The sequence below is a fragment of the Paramisgurnus dabryanus genome, chromosome 19 (genome assembly GCF_030506205.2).
Source record: "Paramisgurnus dabryanus chromosome 19, PD_genome_1.1, whole genome shotgun sequence".
NCBI lineage: Eukaryota > Metazoa > Chordata > Actinopteri > Cypriniformes > Cobitidae > Paramisgurnus > Paramisgurnus dabryanus.
In genome coordinates, this window is record NC_133355.1 from 32,425,576 (window position 1) to 32,439,977 (window position 14,402).

Here is a 14,402-nt window from a genome sequence, read left to right on the forward strand (position 1 = left end):
ATATTCATGGTGAGAACTGGTTATTGGCAAAGTCAGAAATGCACGTTAGGTGAATTGGAGATGTCAAATTGCCCTTCCCTCGGTTTCTGTGTGTGTGTATAGATCAACGTGTGTGTTCTTTCTGGACTGTTTAAGGACACCAAATAATGCAGTGCCCAGAGTAATTCCATGCTGACTCAAGGAGAACATGTAAACTCCACACAGAAAGGCCTCCTGACCCAGCCAGGGCTTGAACAGGGGACCTTCTTGCTGTGAGACAGCTGTGCTCTGTTTGGGGTGCCAACTGTGTCACCCCAAACATCTTTATTGGAAGGGGCATCCCAATACTTAGTGTAAGTTGTAACGTCAAGTAACATCTTAGAAGCCATGTCTTTATCGCATTTTCCAAGTGTTGATTTTAGATTTTAGGAGAAAATTCCGATAAATCATCCGTACACCATGCATCACTAGCCTGGTTGTATATTTAAGTCTCATAGCTCCAGGCACCTCAGGGTACCTACCCAGGCCCAGTGGCCAGGATGATGTGCTTCTCCCGGCCAGGAGGGAGTAGGTCGAATAGCCTGGGTCATTTTTCGGGTTGAGTCAATTGTGTTGCTTGAAATTAACTCATCGCTTGTTAAAACAGCAAGCCCTCCGGTAGAAAGCTTAAAGGGTAGGGGGATCGTCTAGGGCAGTGGTTTTCAATCTTGTCCTAGGGGACCCACAGCTCTGCATATTTTGTATGTCTCCCTTAACTGACACACCCAGTTCTGTTCATGGATCTCTACCTTAATGAGCTGATGATCTGAATCAGGTGTGTTAGATAAGGGAGACATGCAAAATGTGCAGGGCACAGCGGTGTTGTGTGTTAAAGCTCATAGGGATCAGTCTAAAGAGGGCTCGTCCGGGATTTGAACCCGGGACCTCTCGCACCCTAAGCGAGAATCATACCCCTAGACCAACGAGCCACTTGTTTGGTGCCAGCCCTGCCGCCCTCACAAACACTTTCCCACAACGTCGCAGCCACCTTTCAACAAGCCAAAGCAGTCAAGAGGCAGGGGTAAGGGGAATTAGCTCAAATGGTAGAGCGCTCGCTTAGCATGCGAGAGGTAGCGGGATCGATGCCCGCATTCTCCACGTGATTGTGGTTTGTTGTGAATTGCACTGATGTTACAGACCGTAAGCGTGAAGCTTTACATTGGGTCCTGCTCTTACGTTTTGCCTCAAAAAGCCAACAGGTCCCAGTGTCGGTCCTCAGTATGACACCTGAGCACACACATGAACGTCTCCTATACGGATGTTATTTCTCAAAGCAACATGGAGCAGGAGCTTTACATTCCTAGAGCATTTTGTTGCGATTTAAAATTGGAATCATTTTTTTCAATGTTCATTTGTCTTCCTGTCATTGCTGGTAAGTCTTTTAAATACATTTCACTGTCAGATTGTACACATGAGCTGTGTGTTTCCTTTGGCCTGTACACATGAGCTGCGTGTTTCTTTTGTCCTAAACGTCAATGCATTTTTCATTTATCCTAAGTTTTCGTACATGTTTAATTTGCCTCCTTGTAACGTCCTTAGGTTTGCTGAAATTTGGCGACTTGTGCGTTGTTGGCCCATCGCCAGGGAGAACTGGAAAAGTGCTCAATGTTGCTTGAATTAACTAATTTTTTGTCTACATCCTGAGTGCTCTGGTAGAAAGGCTTAAAGGGCGTGGGGATTGTTTTGGGGTAAGAAACACTGTTCCCTTGGATACCCAAAAAGTGTTACAGGTCCCACCGAGATTTGAACTCGGATCGCTGGATTCAGAGTCCAGAGTGCTAACCGTTACACCATGGAACCACTCTTTGCCTGAGCGCCTGACCCACTGCGTCACAGAGAAAAGGACACTCGGACAGGGACCGTCAGCAAAACCACAGCAAGCCAAACTGACAGGAAACGTCCCGCAATGCCGAAACCAGGGATCGAACCAGGGACCTTTAGATCTTCAGTCTAACGCTCTCCCAACTGAGCTATTTCGGCAAGACAGATTGGTCAGGCAGGATCTTTCATGACAAATCACAGCAATATAGCAGTCTGCAATATAATGTAGAGAAAAGCCGTGGCCCGTACGGGGGTCCAACCCGCGACCTTGCCGTTATTAGCACCACGCTCTAACCAACTGAGCTAACCGGCCATGGAGCAGCAATGGTTCTGCCAAGACTGACATGAATTTTCCACAGTGTAGCAGCATCAAGAAACAAAGCTATATACGGGCTCGTCCGGGATTTGAACCCGGGACCTCTCGCACCCAAAGCGAGAATCATCCCCTTGACCAACGAGCCAAGCCTTGCTTCCTTTTTGCCATGCCACTGGGAAACATGTGACAACAACTGCAGTCACCAGCTTCCTCAAGCAGTTCCTGGGGATGGGCCTGTTGGGTCCTGCTCCTCTGTTTAGCCACAATGAGCCCTAGTGTTGGGCTGGTGTCAAAATAAGCTCTTATCGATATTAGTACATGCTTATTTCTTAATATTTGAAATGGTGTGAGAGAAGTCGACTGGTCTGCATAATCGTGGACCTGAACCCAGCTGAACACCTTTGTTATGAATTACAGGCTCTGAACAAAACACTCATCACCCAAACCCTTCAATGATTTGTTCACAGGGCCACAGTCATTTCAGCACAGAAAAAGTCCTTTCCAAAACTGTTGCAACATAAATGGAAACAAAATTATTTGACATGGTCTGTATGGTATAGCATTTATATTTGTATTGATTGGAGAAAGTGGAATAGATAAATATGTTAATTTACTATTAAAACCAGTTCAGCATCTATGGCTATATTCATGGTGAAAACTGGTTATTGGCAAAGTCAGAAATGCACGTTAGGTGAATTGGAGATGTCAAATTGCCCTTCCCTCGGTTTCTGTGTGTGTGTATAGATCAACGTGTGTGTTGTTTCTGGACTGTTTAAGGACACCAAATAATGCAGTGCCCAGAGTAATTCCATGCTGACTCAAGGAGAACATGTAAACTCCACACAGAAAGGCCTCCTGACCCAGCCAGGGCTTGAACAGGGGACCTTCTTGCTGTGAGACAGCTGTGCTCTGTTTGGGGTGCCAACTGTGTCACCCCAAACATCTTTATTAGAAGGGGCATCCCAATACTTAGTGTAAGTTGTAACGTCAAGTAACATCTTAGAAGCCATGTCTTTATCGCATTTTCCAAGTGTTGATTTTAGATTTTAGGAGAAAATTCCGATAAATCATCCGTAAACTAAATTGGACACCATGCATCACTAGCCTGGTTGTATATTTAAGTCTCATAGCTCCAGGCACCTCAGGGTACCTACCCAGGCCCAGTGGCCAGGATGATGTGCTTCTCCCGGCCAGGAGGGAGTAGGTCGAATAGCCTGGGTCATTTTTCGGGTTGAGTCAATTGTGTTGCTTGAATTTAACTCATCGCTTGTTAAAACAGCAAGCCCTCCGGTAGAAAGCTTAAAGGGTAGGGGGATCGTCTAGGGGTTAACAAACAAGGACCCCCTCGGACATGGTTTCGACCTGGAAAGGCCAAAGGCGGAAGCGTCGCTGAGAGGTCTCTGACGTCCTTTGCAGGTTTCTCGTTGACATTACTTTCCTGCCTGGATTGCCATACACAGCGGTGTTGTGTGTTAAAGCTCATAGGGATCAGTCTAAAGAGGGCTCGTCCGGGATTTGAACCCGGGACCTCTCGCATCCTAAGCGAGAATCATACCCCTAGACCAACGAGCCACTTGTTTGGTGCCAGCCCTGCCGCCCTCACAAACACTTTCCCACAACGTCGCAGCCACCTTTCAACAAGCCAAAGCAGTCAAGAGGCAGGGGTAAGGGGAATTAGCTCAAAAGGTAGAGCGCTCGCTTAGCATGCGAGAGGTAGCGGGATCGATGCCCGCATTCTCCACGTGATTGTGGTTTGTTGTGAATTGCACTGATGTTACAGACCGTAAGCGTGAAGCTTTACATTGGGTCCTGCTCTTACGTTTTGCCTCAAAAAGCCAACAGGTCCCAGTGTCGGTCCTCAGTATGACACCTGAGCACACACATGAACGTCTCCTATATGGATGTTATTTCTCAAAGCAACATGGAGCAGGAGCTTTACATTCCTAGAGCATTTTGTTGCGATTTAAAATTGGAATCATTTTTTTCAATGTTCATTTGTCTTCCTGTCATTGCTGGTAAGTCTTTTAAATACATTTCACTGTCAGATTGTACACATGAGCTGTGTGTTTCCTTTGGCCTGTACACATGAGCTGCGTGTTTCTTTTGTCCTAAACGTCAATGCATTTTTCATTTATCCTAAGTTTTCGTATATGTTTAATTTGCTTCCTTGTAACGTCCTTAGGTTTGCTGAAATTTGGCGACTTGTGCGTTGTTGGCCCATCGCCAGGGAGAACTGGAAAAGTGCTCAATGTTGCTTGAATTAACTAATTTTTTGTCTACATCCTGAGTGCTCTGGTAGAAAGGCTTAAAGAGCGTGGGGATTGTTTTGGGGTAAGAAACACTGTTCCCTTGGATACCCAAAAAGTGTTACAGGTTCCACCGAGATTTGAACTCGGATCGCTGGATTCAGAGTCCAGAGTGCTAACCGTTACACCATGGAACCACTCTTTGCCTGAGCGCCTGACCCACTGCGTCACAGAGAAAAGGACACTCGGACAGGGACCGTCAGCAAAACCACAGCAAGTCAAACTGACAGGAAACGGCCCGCAATGCCGAAACCCGGGATCGAACCAGGGACCTTTAGATCTTCAGTCTAACGCTCTCCCAACTGAGCTATTTCGGCAAGACAGGTTGGTCAGGCAGGAATTTTCATGACAAATCACAGCAATATAGCAGTCTGCAATAGAATGTAGAGAAAAGCCGTGGCCCGTACGGGGGTCGAACCCGCGACCTTGGCGTTATTAGCACCACGCTCTAACCAACTGAGCTAACCGGCCATGGAGCACCAATTGTTCTGCCAAGACTGACATGAATTTTCCACAGTGTAGCAGCATCAAGAAACAAAGCTATATACGGGCTCGTCCGAGATTTGAACCCGGGACCTCTCGCACCCAAAGCGAGAATCATACCCCTAGACCAACGAGCCAAGCCTTGCTTCCTTTTTGCCATGCCACTGGGAAACATGTGACAACAACGCAGTCACCAGCTTCCTCAAGCAGTTCCTGGGGATGGGCCTGTTGGGTCCTGCTCCTCTGTTTAGCCACAATGAGCCCTAGTGTTGGGCTGGTGTCAAAATAAGCTCTTATCGATATTAGTACATGCTTATTTCTTAATATTTGAAATGGTGTGAGAGAAGTCGACTGGTCTGCATAATCGTGGACCTGAACCCAGCTGAACACCTTTGTTATGAATTACAGGCTCTGAACAAAACACTCATCACCCAAACCCTTCAATGATTTGTTCACAGGGCCACAGTCATTTCAGCACAGAAAAAGTCCTTTCCAAAACTGTTGCAACATAAATGGAAACAAAATTATTTGACATGGTCTGTATGGTATAGCATTTATATTTGTATTGATTGGAGAAAGTGGAATAGATAAATATGTTAATTTACTATTAAAACCAGTTCAGCATCTATGGCTATATTCATGGTGAAAACTGGTTATTGGCAAAGTCAGAAATGCACGTTAGGTGAATTGGAGATGTCAAATTGCCCTTCCCTCGGTTTCTGTGTGTGTGTATAGATCAACGTGTGTGTTGTTTCTGGACTGTTTAAGGACACCAAATAATGCAGTGCCCAGAGTAATTCCATGCTGACTCAAGGAGAACATGTAAACTCCACACAGAAAGGCCTCCTGACCCAGCCAGGGCTTGAACAGGGGACCTTCTTGCTTTGAGACAGCTGTGCTCTGTTTGGGGTGCCAACTGTGTCACCCCAAACATCTTTATTAGAAGGGGCATCCCAATACTTAGTGTAAGTTGTAACGTCAAGTAACATCTTAGAAGCCATGTCTTTATCGCATTTTCCAAGTGTTGATTTTAGATTTTAGGAGAAAATTCCGATAAATCATCCGTAAACTAAATTGGACACCATGCATCACTAGCCTGGTTGTATATTTAAGTCTCATAGCTCCAGGCACCTCAGGGTACCTACCCAGGCCCAGTGGCCAGGATGATGTGCTTCTCCCGGCCAGGAGGGAGTAGGTCGAATAGCCTGGGTCATTTTTCGGGTTGAGTCAATTGTGTTGCTTGAAATTAACTCATCGCTTGTTAAAACAGCAAGCCCTCCGGTAGAAAGCTTAAAGGGTAGGGGGATCGTCTAGGGGTTAACAAACAAGGACCCCCTCGGACATGGTTTCGACCTGGAAAGGCCAAAGGCGGACGCGTCGCTGAGAGGTCTCTGACGTCCTTTGCAGGTTTCTCGTTGACATTACTTTCCTGCCAGGATTGCCATACACAGCGGTGTTGTGTGTTAAAGCTCATAGGGATCAGTCTAAAGAGGGCTCGTCCGGGATTTGAACCCGGGACCTCTCGCACCCTAAGCGAGAATCATACCCCTAGACCAACGAGCCACTTGTTTGGTGCCAGCCCTGCCGCCCTCACAAACACTTTCCCACAACGTCGCAGCCACCTTTCAACAAGCCAAAGCAGTCAAGAGGCAGGGGTAAGGGGAATTAGCTCAAATGGTAGAGCGCTCGCTTAGCATGCGAGAGGTAGCGGGATCGATGCCCGCATTCTCCACGTGATTGTGGTTTGTTGTGAATTGCACTGATGTTACAGACCGTAAGCGTGAAGCTTTACATTGGGTCCTGCTCTTACGTTTTGCCTCAAAAAGCCAACAGGTCCCAGTGTCGGTCCTCAGTATGACACCTGAGCACACACATGAACGTCTCCTATACGGATGTTATTTCTCAAAGCAACATGGAGCAGGAGCTTTACATTCCTAGAGCATTTTGTTGCGATTTAAAATTGGAATCATTTTTTTCAATGTTCATTTGTCTTCCTGTCATTGCTGGTAAGTCTTTCAAATACATTTCACTGTCAGATTGTACACATGAGCTGTGTGTTTCCTTTGGCCTGTACACATGAGCTGCGTGTTTCTTTTGTCCTAAACGTCAATGCATTTTTCATTTATCCTAAGTTTTCGTACATGTTTAATTTGCCTCCTTGTAACGTCCTTAGGTTTGCTGAAATTTGGCGACTTGTGCGTTGTTGGCCCATCGCCAGGGAGAACTGGAAAAGTGCTCAATGTTGCTTGAATTAACTAATTTTTTGTCTACATCCTGAGTGCTCTGGTGAAAGGCTTAAAGGGCGTGGGGATTGTTTTGGGGTAAGAAACACTGTTCCCTTGGATAGCCAAAAAGTGTTACAGGTCCCACCGAGATTTGAACTCGGATCGCTGGATTCAGAGTCCAGAGTGCTAACCGTTACACCATGGAACCACTCTTTGCCTGAGCGCCTGACCCACTGAGTCACAGAGAAAAGGACACTCGGACAGGGACCGTCAGCAAAACCACAGCAAGCCAAACTGACAGGAAACGGCCCGCAATGCCGAAACCAGGGATCGAACCAGGGACCTTTAGATCTTCAGTCTAACGCTCTCCCAACTGAGCTATTTCGGCAAGACAGGTTGGTCAGGCAGGAAATTTCATGACAAATCACAGCAATATAGCAGTCTGCAATAGAATGTAGAGAAAAGCCGTGGCCCGTACGGGGGTCGAACCCGCGACCTTGGCGTTATTAGCACCACGCTCTAACCAACTGAGCTAACCGGCCATGGAGCAGCAATGGTTCTGCCAAGACTGAGATGAATTTTCCACAGTGTAGCAGCATCAAGAAACAAAGCTATATACGGGCTCGTCCGGGATTTGAACCCGGGACCTCTCGCACCCAAAGCGAGAATCATACCCCCAGACCAACGAGCCAAGCCTTGCTTCCTTTTTGCCATGCCACTGGGAAACATGTGACAACAACGCAGTCACCAGCTTCCTCAAGCAGTTCCTGGGGATGGGCCTGTTGGGTCCTGCTCCTCTGTTTAGCCACAATGAGCCCTAGTGTTGGGCTGGTGTCAAAATAAGCTCTTATCGATATTAGTACATGCTTATTTCTTAATATTTGAAATGGTGTGAGAGAAGTCGACTGACTGGTCTGCATAATCGTGGACCTGAACCCAGCTGAACACCTTTGTTATGAATTACAGGCTCTGAACAAAACACTCATCACCCAAACCCTTCAATGATTTGTTCACAGGGCCACAGTCATTTCAGCACAGAAAAAGTCCTTTCCAAAACTGTTGCAACATAAATGGAAACAAAATTATTTGACATGGTCTGTATGGTATAGCATTTATATTTGTATTGATTGGAGAAAGTGGAATAGATAAATATGTTAATTTACTATTAAAACCAGTTCAGCATCTATGGCTATATTCATGGTGAGAACTGGTTATTGGCAAATTCAGAAATGCACGTTAGGTGAATTGGAGATGTCAAATTGCCCTTCCCTCGGTTTCTGTGTGTGTGTTGTTTCTGGACTGTTTAAGGACACCAAATAATGCAGTGCCCAGAGTAATTCCATGCTGACTCAAGGAGAACATGTAAACTCCACACAGAAAGGCCTCCTGACCCAGCCAGGGCTTGAACAGGGGACCTTCTTGCTGTGAGACAGCTGTGCTCTGTTTGGGGTGCCAACTGTGTCACCCCAAACATCTTTATTAGAAGGGGCATCCCAATACTTAGTGTAAGTTGTAACATCAAGTAACATCTTAGAAGCCATGTTTTTATCGCATTTTCCAAGTGTTGATTTTAGATTTTAGGAGAAAATTCCGATAAATCATCCGTAAACTAAATTGGACACCATGCATCACTAGCCTGGTTGTATATTTAAGTCTCATAGCTCCAGGAACCTCAGGGTACCTACCCAGGCCCAGTGGCCAGGATGATGTGCTTCTCCCGGCCAGGAGGGAGTAGGTCGAATAGCCTGGGTCATTTTTCGGGTTGAGTCAATTGTGTTGCTTGAAATTAACTCATCGCTTGTTAAAACAGCAAGCCCTCCGGTAGAAAGCTTAAAGGGTAGGGGGATCGTCTAGGGGTTAACAAACAAGGACCCCCTCGGACATGGTTTCGATCTGGAAAGGCCAAAGGCAGACGCGTCGCTGAGAGGTCTCTGACGTCCTTTGCAGGTTTCTCGTTGACATTACTTTCCTGCCAGGATTGCCATACACAGCGGTGTTGTGTGTTAATGCTCATAGGGATCAGTCTAAAGAGGGCTCGTCCGGGATTTGAACCCGGGACCTATCGCACCCTAAGCGAGAATCATACCCCTAGACCAACGAGCCACTTGTTTGGTGCCAGCCCTGCCGCCCTCACAAACACTTTCCCACAACGTCGAAGCCACCCTTAAACAAGCCAAAGCAGTCAAGAGGCAGGAGTAAGGGGAATTAGCTCAAATGGTAGAGCGCTCGCTTAGCATGTGAGAGGTAGCGGGATCAATGCCCGCATTCTCCACGTGATTGTGGTTTGTTGTGAATTGCACTGATGTTACAGACCGTAAGCGTGAAGCTTTACATTGGGTCCTGCTCTTACGTTTTGCCTCAAAAAGCCAACAGGTCCCAGTGTCGGTCCTCAGTATGACACCTGAGCACACACATGAACGTCTCCTATACGGATGTTATTTCTCAAAGCAACATGGAGCAGGAGCTTTACATTCCTAGAGCATTTTGTTGCGATTTAAAATTGGAATCATTTTTTTCAATGTTCATTTGTCTTCCTGTCATTGCTGGTAAGTCTTTTAAATACATTTCACTGTCAGATTGTACACATGAGCTGTGTGTTTCCTTTGGCCTGTACACATGAGCTGCGTGTTTCTTTTGTCCTAAACGTCAATGCATTTTTCATTTATCCTAAGTTTTCGTACATGTTTAATTTGCCTCCTTGTAACGTCCTTAGGTTTGCTGAAATTTGGCGACTTGTGCGTTGTTGGCCCATCGCCAGGGAGACCTGGAAAAGTGCTCAATGTTGCTTGAATTAACTAATTTTTTGTCTACATCCTGAGTGCTCTGGTAGAAAGGCTTAAAGGGCGTGGGGATTGTTTTGGGGTAAGAAACACTGTTCCCTTGGATACCCAAAAAGTGTTACAGGTCCCACCGAGATTTGAACTCGGATCGCTGGATTCAGAGTCCAGAGTGCTAACCGTTACACCATGGAACCACTCTTTGCCTGAGCTCCTGACCCACTGCGTCACAGAGAAAAGGACACTCGGACAGGGACCGTCAGCAAAACCACAGCAAGCCAAACTGACAGGAAACAGCCCGCAATGCCGAAACCCGGGATCGAAAAAGGGACCTTTAGATCTTCAGTCTAACGCTCTCCCAACTGAGCTATTTCGGCAAGACAGGTTGGTCAGGCAGGAAATTTCATGACAAATCACAGCAATATAGCAGTCTGCAATAGAATGTAGAGAAAAGCCGTGGCCCGTACGGGGGTCGAACCCGCGACCTTGGCGTTATTAGCACCACGCTCTAACCAACTGAGCTAACCGGCCATGGGGCATCAATGGTTCTGCCAAGACTGACATGAATTTTCCACAGTGTAGCAGCATCAAGAAACAAAGCTATATACGGGCTCGTCCGGGATTTGAACCCGGGACCTCTCGCACCCAAAGCGAGAATCATACCCCTAGACCAACGAGCCAAGCCTTGCTTCCTTTTTGCCATGCCACTGGGAAACATGTGACAACAACGCAGTCACCAGCTTCCTCAAGCAGTTCCTGGGGATGGGCCTGTTGGGTCCTGCTCCTCTGTTTAGCCACAATGAGCCCTAGTGTTGGGCTGGTGTCAAAATAAGCTCTTATCGATATTAGTACATGCTTATTTCTTAATATTTGAAATGGTGTGAGAGAAGTCGACTGGTCTGCATAATCGTGGACCTGAACCCAGCTGAACACCTTTGTTATGAATTACAGGCTCTGAACAAAACACTCATCACCCAAACCCTTCAATGATTTGTTCACAGGGCCACAGTCATTTCAGCACAGAAAAAGTCCTTTCCAAAACTGTTGCAACATAAATGGAAACAAAATTATTTGACATGGTCTGTATGGTATAACATTTATATTTGTATTGATTGGAGAAAGTGGAATAGATAAATATGTTAATTTACTATTAAAACCAGTTCAGCATCTATGGCTATATTCATGGTGAGAACTGGTTATTGGCAAAGTCAGAAATGCACGTTAGGTGAATTGGAGATGTCAAATTGCCCTTCCCTCGGTTTCTGTGTGTGTGTATAGATCAACGTGTGTGTTGTTTCTGGACTGTTTAAGGAAACCAAATAATGCAGTGCCCAGAGTAATTCCATGCTGACTCAAGGAGAACATGTAAACTCCACACAGAAAGGCCTCCTGACCCAGCCAGGGCTTGAACAGGGGACCTTCTTGCTGTGAGACAGCTGTGCTCTGTTTGGGGTGCCAACTGTGTCACCCCAAACATCTTTATTAGAAGGGGCATCCCAATACTTAGTGTAAGTTGTAACGTCAAGTAGCATCTTAGAAGCCATGTCTTTATCGCATTTTCCAAGTGTTGATTTTAGATTTTAGGAGAAAATTCCAATAAATCATCCGTAAACTAAATTGGACACCATGCATCACTAGCCTGGTTGTATATTTAAGTCTCATAGCTCCAGGCACCTCAGGGAACCTACCCAGGCCCAGTGGCCAGGATGATGTGCTTCTCCCGGCCAGGAGGGAGTAGGTCGAATAGCCTGGGTCATTTTTCGGGTTGAGTCAATTGTGTTGCTTGAAATTAACTCATCGCTTGTTAAAACAGCAAGCCCTCCGATAGAAAGCTTAAAGGGTAGGGGGATCGTCTAGGGCAGTGGTTTTCAATCTTGTCCTAGGGGACCCACAGCTCTGCATATTTTGTATGTCTCCCTTAACTGACACACCCAGTTCTGTTCATGGATCTCTACCTTAATGAGCTGATGATCTGAATCAGGTGTGTTAGATAAGGGAGACATGCAAAATGTGCAGGGCACAGCGGTGTTGTGTGTTAAAGCTCATAGGGATCAGTCTAAAGAGGGCTCGTCCGGGATTTGAACCCGGGACCTCTCGCACCCTAAGCGAGAATCATACCCCTAGACCAACGAGCCACTTGTTTGGTGCCAGCCCTGCCGCCCTGACAAACACTTTCCCACAACGTCGCAGCCACCTTTCAACAAGCCAAAGCAGTCAAGAGGCAGGGGTAAGGGGAATTAGCTCAAATGGTAGAGCGCTCGCTTAGCATGCGAGAGGTAGCGGGATCGATGCCCGCATTCTCCACGTGATTGTGGTTTGTTGTGAATTGCACTGATGTTACAGACCATAAGCGTGAAGCTTTACATTGGGTCCTGCTCTTACGTTTTGCCTCAAAAAGCCAACAGGTCCCAGTGTCGGTCCTCAGTATGACACCTGAGCACACACATGAACGTCTCCTATACGGATGTTATTTCTCAAAGCAACATGGAGCAGGAGCTTTACATTCCTAGAGCATTTTGTTGCGATTTAAAATTGGAATCATTTTTTTCAATGTTCATTTGTCTTCCTGTCATTGCTGGTAAGTCTTTTAAATACATTTCACTGTCAGATTGTACACATGAGCTGTGTGTTTCCTTTGGCCTGTACACATGAGCTGCGTGTTTCTTTTGTCCTAAACGTCAATGCATTTTTCATTTATCCTAAGTTTTCGTACATGTTTAATTTGCCTCCTTGTAACGTCCTTAGGTTTGCTGAAATTTGGCGACTTGTGCGTTGTTGGCCCATCGCCAGGGAGAACTGGAAAAGTGCTCAATGTTGCTTGAATTAACTAATTTTTTGTCTACATCCTGAGTGCTCTGGTAGAAAGGCTTAAAGGGCGTGGGGATTGTTTTGGGGTAAGAAACACTGTTCCCTTGGATAGCCAAAAAGTGTTACAGGTCCCACCGAGATTTGACCTCGGATCGCTGGATTCAGAGTCCAGAGTGCTAACCGTTACACCATGGAACCACTCTTTGCCTGAGCGCCTGACCCACTGCGTCACAGAGAAAAGGACACTCGGACAGGGACCGTCAGCAAAACCACAGCAAGCCAAACTGACAGGAAACAGCCCGCAATGCCGAAACCCGGGATCGAACCAGGGACCTTTAGATCTTCAGTCTAACGCTCTCCCAACTGAGCTATTTCGGCAAGACAGGTTGGTCAGGCAGGAAATTTCATGACAAATCACAGCAATATAGCAGTCTGCAATAGAATGTAGAGAAAAGCCGTGGCCCGTACGGGGGTCGAACCCGCGACCTTGGCGTTATTAGCACCACGCTCTAACCAACTGAGCTAACCGGCCATGGGGCATCAATGGTTCTGCCAAGACTGACATGAATTTTCCACAGTGTAGCAGCATCAAGAAACAAAGCTATATACGGGCTCGTCCGGGATTTGAACCCGGGACCTCTCGCACCCAAAGCGAGAATCATACCCCTAGACCAACGAGCCAAGCCTTGCTTCCTTTTTGCCATGCCACTGGGAAACATGTGACAACAACGCAGTCACCAGCTTCCTCAAGCAGTTCCTGGGGATGGGCCTGTTGGGTCCTGCTCCTCTGTTTAGCCACAATGAGCCCTAGTGTTGGGCTGGTGTCAAAATAAGCTCTTATCGATATTAGTACATGCTTATTTCTTAATATTTGAAATGGTGTGAGAGAAGTCGACTGGTCTGCATAATCGTGGACCTGAACCCAGCTGAACACCTTTGTTATGAATTACAGGCTCTGAACAAAACACTCATCACCCAAACCCTTCAATGATTTGTTCACAGGGCCACAGTCATTTCAGCACAGAAAAAGTCCTTTCCAAAACTGTTGCAACATAAATGGAAACAAAATTATTTGACATGGTCTGTATGGTATAACATTTATATTTGTATTGATTGGAGAAAGTGGAATAGATAAATATGTTAATTTACTATTAAAACCAGTTCAGCATCTATGGCTATATTCATGGTGAGAACTGGTTATTGGCAAAGTCAGAAATGCACGTTAGGTGAATTGGAGATGTCAAATTGCCCTTCCCTCGGTTTCTGTGTGTGTGTATAGATCAACGTGTGTGTTGTTTCTGGACTGTTTAAGGAAACCAAATAATGCAGTGCCCAGAGTAATTCCATGCTGACTCAAGGAGAACATGTAAACTCCACACAGAAAGGCCTCCTGACCCAGCCAGGGCTTGAACAGGGGACCTTCTTGCTGTGAGACAGCTGTGCTCTGTTTGGGGTGCCAACTGTGTCACCCCAAACATCTTTATTAGAAGGGGCATCCCAATACTTAGTGTAAGTTGTAACGTCAAGTAACATCTTAGAAGCCATGTCTTTATCGCATTTTCCAAGTGTTGATTTTAGATTTTAGGAGAAAATTCCGATAAATCATCCGTAAACTAAATTGGACACCATGCATCACTAGCCTGGTTGT

The 14,402-nt window shown here is 46.1% G+C and overlaps 1 protein-coding gene and 26 non-coding genes across 27 annotated transcripts in view; 3 read left to right on the forward strand and 24 right to left on the reverse strand.

Annotated features, from left to right (window-relative positions):
- The window catches only part of LOC135735099 (CMP-N-acetylneuraminate-beta-galactosamide-alpha-2,3-sialyltransferase 1-like), a 473,227-nt gene that overhangs the window by 196,524 nt on the left and 262,301 nt on the right, over positions 1 to 14,402 (reverse strand). The gene's annotated exons all lie outside the window — the stretch shown is intronic.
- Positions 876 to 947, reverse strand: trnap-agg (transfer RNA proline (anticodon AGG)). The gene has a single exon. It is a non-coding gene; the product is annotated as a tRNA-Pro (tRNA).
- Positions 1,044 to 1,116, forward strand: trnaa-agc (transfer RNA alanine (anticodon AGC)). Its single transcript has one exon. It is a non-coding gene; the product is annotated as a tRNA-Ala (tRNA).
- trnaq-cug (transfer RNA glutamine (anticodon CUG)) lies at positions 1,747 to 1,818 on the reverse strand. Its single transcript has one exon. It is a non-coding gene; the product is annotated as a tRNA-Gln (tRNA).
- trnaf-gaa (transfer RNA phenylalanine (anticodon GAA)) lies at positions 1,926 to 1,998 on the reverse strand. Its single transcript has one exon. It is a non-coding gene; the product is annotated as a tRNA-Phe (tRNA).
- trnai-aau (transfer RNA isoleucine (anticodon AAU)) lies at positions 2,079 to 2,152 on the reverse strand. The gene has a single exon. It is a non-coding gene; the product is annotated as a tRNA-Ile (tRNA).
- Positions 3,656 to 3,727, reverse strand: trnap-agg (transfer RNA proline (anticodon AGG)). Its single transcript has one exon. It is a non-coding gene; the product is annotated as a tRNA-Pro (tRNA).
- trnaq-cug (transfer RNA glutamine (anticodon CUG)) lies at positions 4,527 to 4,598 on the reverse strand. Its single transcript has one exon. It is a non-coding gene; the product is annotated as a tRNA-Gln (tRNA).
- Positions 4,706 to 4,778, reverse strand: trnaf-gaa (transfer RNA phenylalanine (anticodon GAA)). The gene has a single exon. It is a non-coding gene; the product is annotated as a tRNA-Phe (tRNA).
- Positions 4,859 to 4,932, reverse strand: trnai-aau (transfer RNA isoleucine (anticodon AAU)). The gene has a single exon. It is a non-coding gene; the product is annotated as a tRNA-Ile (tRNA).
- trnap-ugg (transfer RNA proline (anticodon UGG)) lies at positions 5,010 to 5,081 on the reverse strand. Its single transcript has one exon. It is a non-coding gene; the product is annotated as a tRNA-Pro (tRNA).
- trnap-agg (transfer RNA proline (anticodon AGG)) lies at positions 6,436 to 6,507 on the reverse strand. The gene has a single exon. It is a non-coding gene; the product is annotated as a tRNA-Pro (tRNA).
- trnaa-agc (transfer RNA alanine (anticodon AGC)) lies at positions 6,604 to 6,676 on the forward strand. Its single transcript has one exon. It is a non-coding gene; the product is annotated as a tRNA-Ala (tRNA).
- trnaq-cug (transfer RNA glutamine (anticodon CUG)) lies at positions 7,306 to 7,377 on the reverse strand. The gene has a single exon. It is a non-coding gene; the product is annotated as a tRNA-Gln (tRNA).
- On the reverse strand, positions 7,485 to 7,557 carry trnaf-gaa (transfer RNA phenylalanine (anticodon GAA)). Its single transcript has one exon. It is a non-coding gene; the product is annotated as a tRNA-Phe (tRNA).
- On the reverse strand, positions 7,638 to 7,711 carry trnai-aau (transfer RNA isoleucine (anticodon AAU)). Its single transcript has one exon. It is a non-coding gene; the product is annotated as a tRNA-Ile (tRNA).
- On the reverse strand, positions 7,789 to 7,860 carry trnap-ugg (transfer RNA proline (anticodon UGG)). The gene has a single exon. It is a non-coding gene; the product is annotated as a tRNA-Pro (tRNA).
- trnap-agg (transfer RNA proline (anticodon AGG)) lies at positions 9,201 to 9,272 on the reverse strand. Its single transcript has one exon. It is a non-coding gene; the product is annotated as a tRNA-Pro (tRNA).
- trnaq-cug (transfer RNA glutamine (anticodon CUG)) lies at positions 10,072 to 10,143 on the reverse strand. The gene has a single exon. It is a non-coding gene; the product is annotated as a tRNA-Gln (tRNA).
- trnai-aau (transfer RNA isoleucine (anticodon AAU)) lies at positions 10,404 to 10,477 on the reverse strand. Its single transcript has one exon. It is a non-coding gene; the product is annotated as a tRNA-Ile (tRNA).
- On the reverse strand, positions 10,555 to 10,626 carry trnap-ugg (transfer RNA proline (anticodon UGG)). The gene has a single exon. It is a non-coding gene; the product is annotated as a tRNA-Pro (tRNA).
- trnap-agg (transfer RNA proline (anticodon AGG)) lies at positions 12,010 to 12,081 on the reverse strand. Its single transcript has one exon. It is a non-coding gene; the product is annotated as a tRNA-Pro (tRNA).
- Positions 12,178 to 12,250, forward strand: trnaa-agc (transfer RNA alanine (anticodon AGC)). Its single transcript has one exon. It is a non-coding gene; the product is annotated as a tRNA-Ala (tRNA).
- On the reverse strand, positions 12,881 to 12,952 carry trnaq-cug (transfer RNA glutamine (anticodon CUG)). Its single transcript has one exon. It is a non-coding gene; the product is annotated as a tRNA-Gln (tRNA).
- On the reverse strand, positions 13,060 to 13,132 carry trnaf-gaa (transfer RNA phenylalanine (anticodon GAA)). Its single transcript has one exon. It is a non-coding gene; the product is annotated as a tRNA-Phe (tRNA).
- Positions 13,213 to 13,286, reverse strand: trnai-aau (transfer RNA isoleucine (anticodon AAU)). The gene has a single exon. It is a non-coding gene; the product is annotated as a tRNA-Ile (tRNA).
- On the reverse strand, positions 13,364 to 13,435 carry trnap-ugg (transfer RNA proline (anticodon UGG)). The gene has a single exon. It is a non-coding gene; the product is annotated as a tRNA-Pro (tRNA).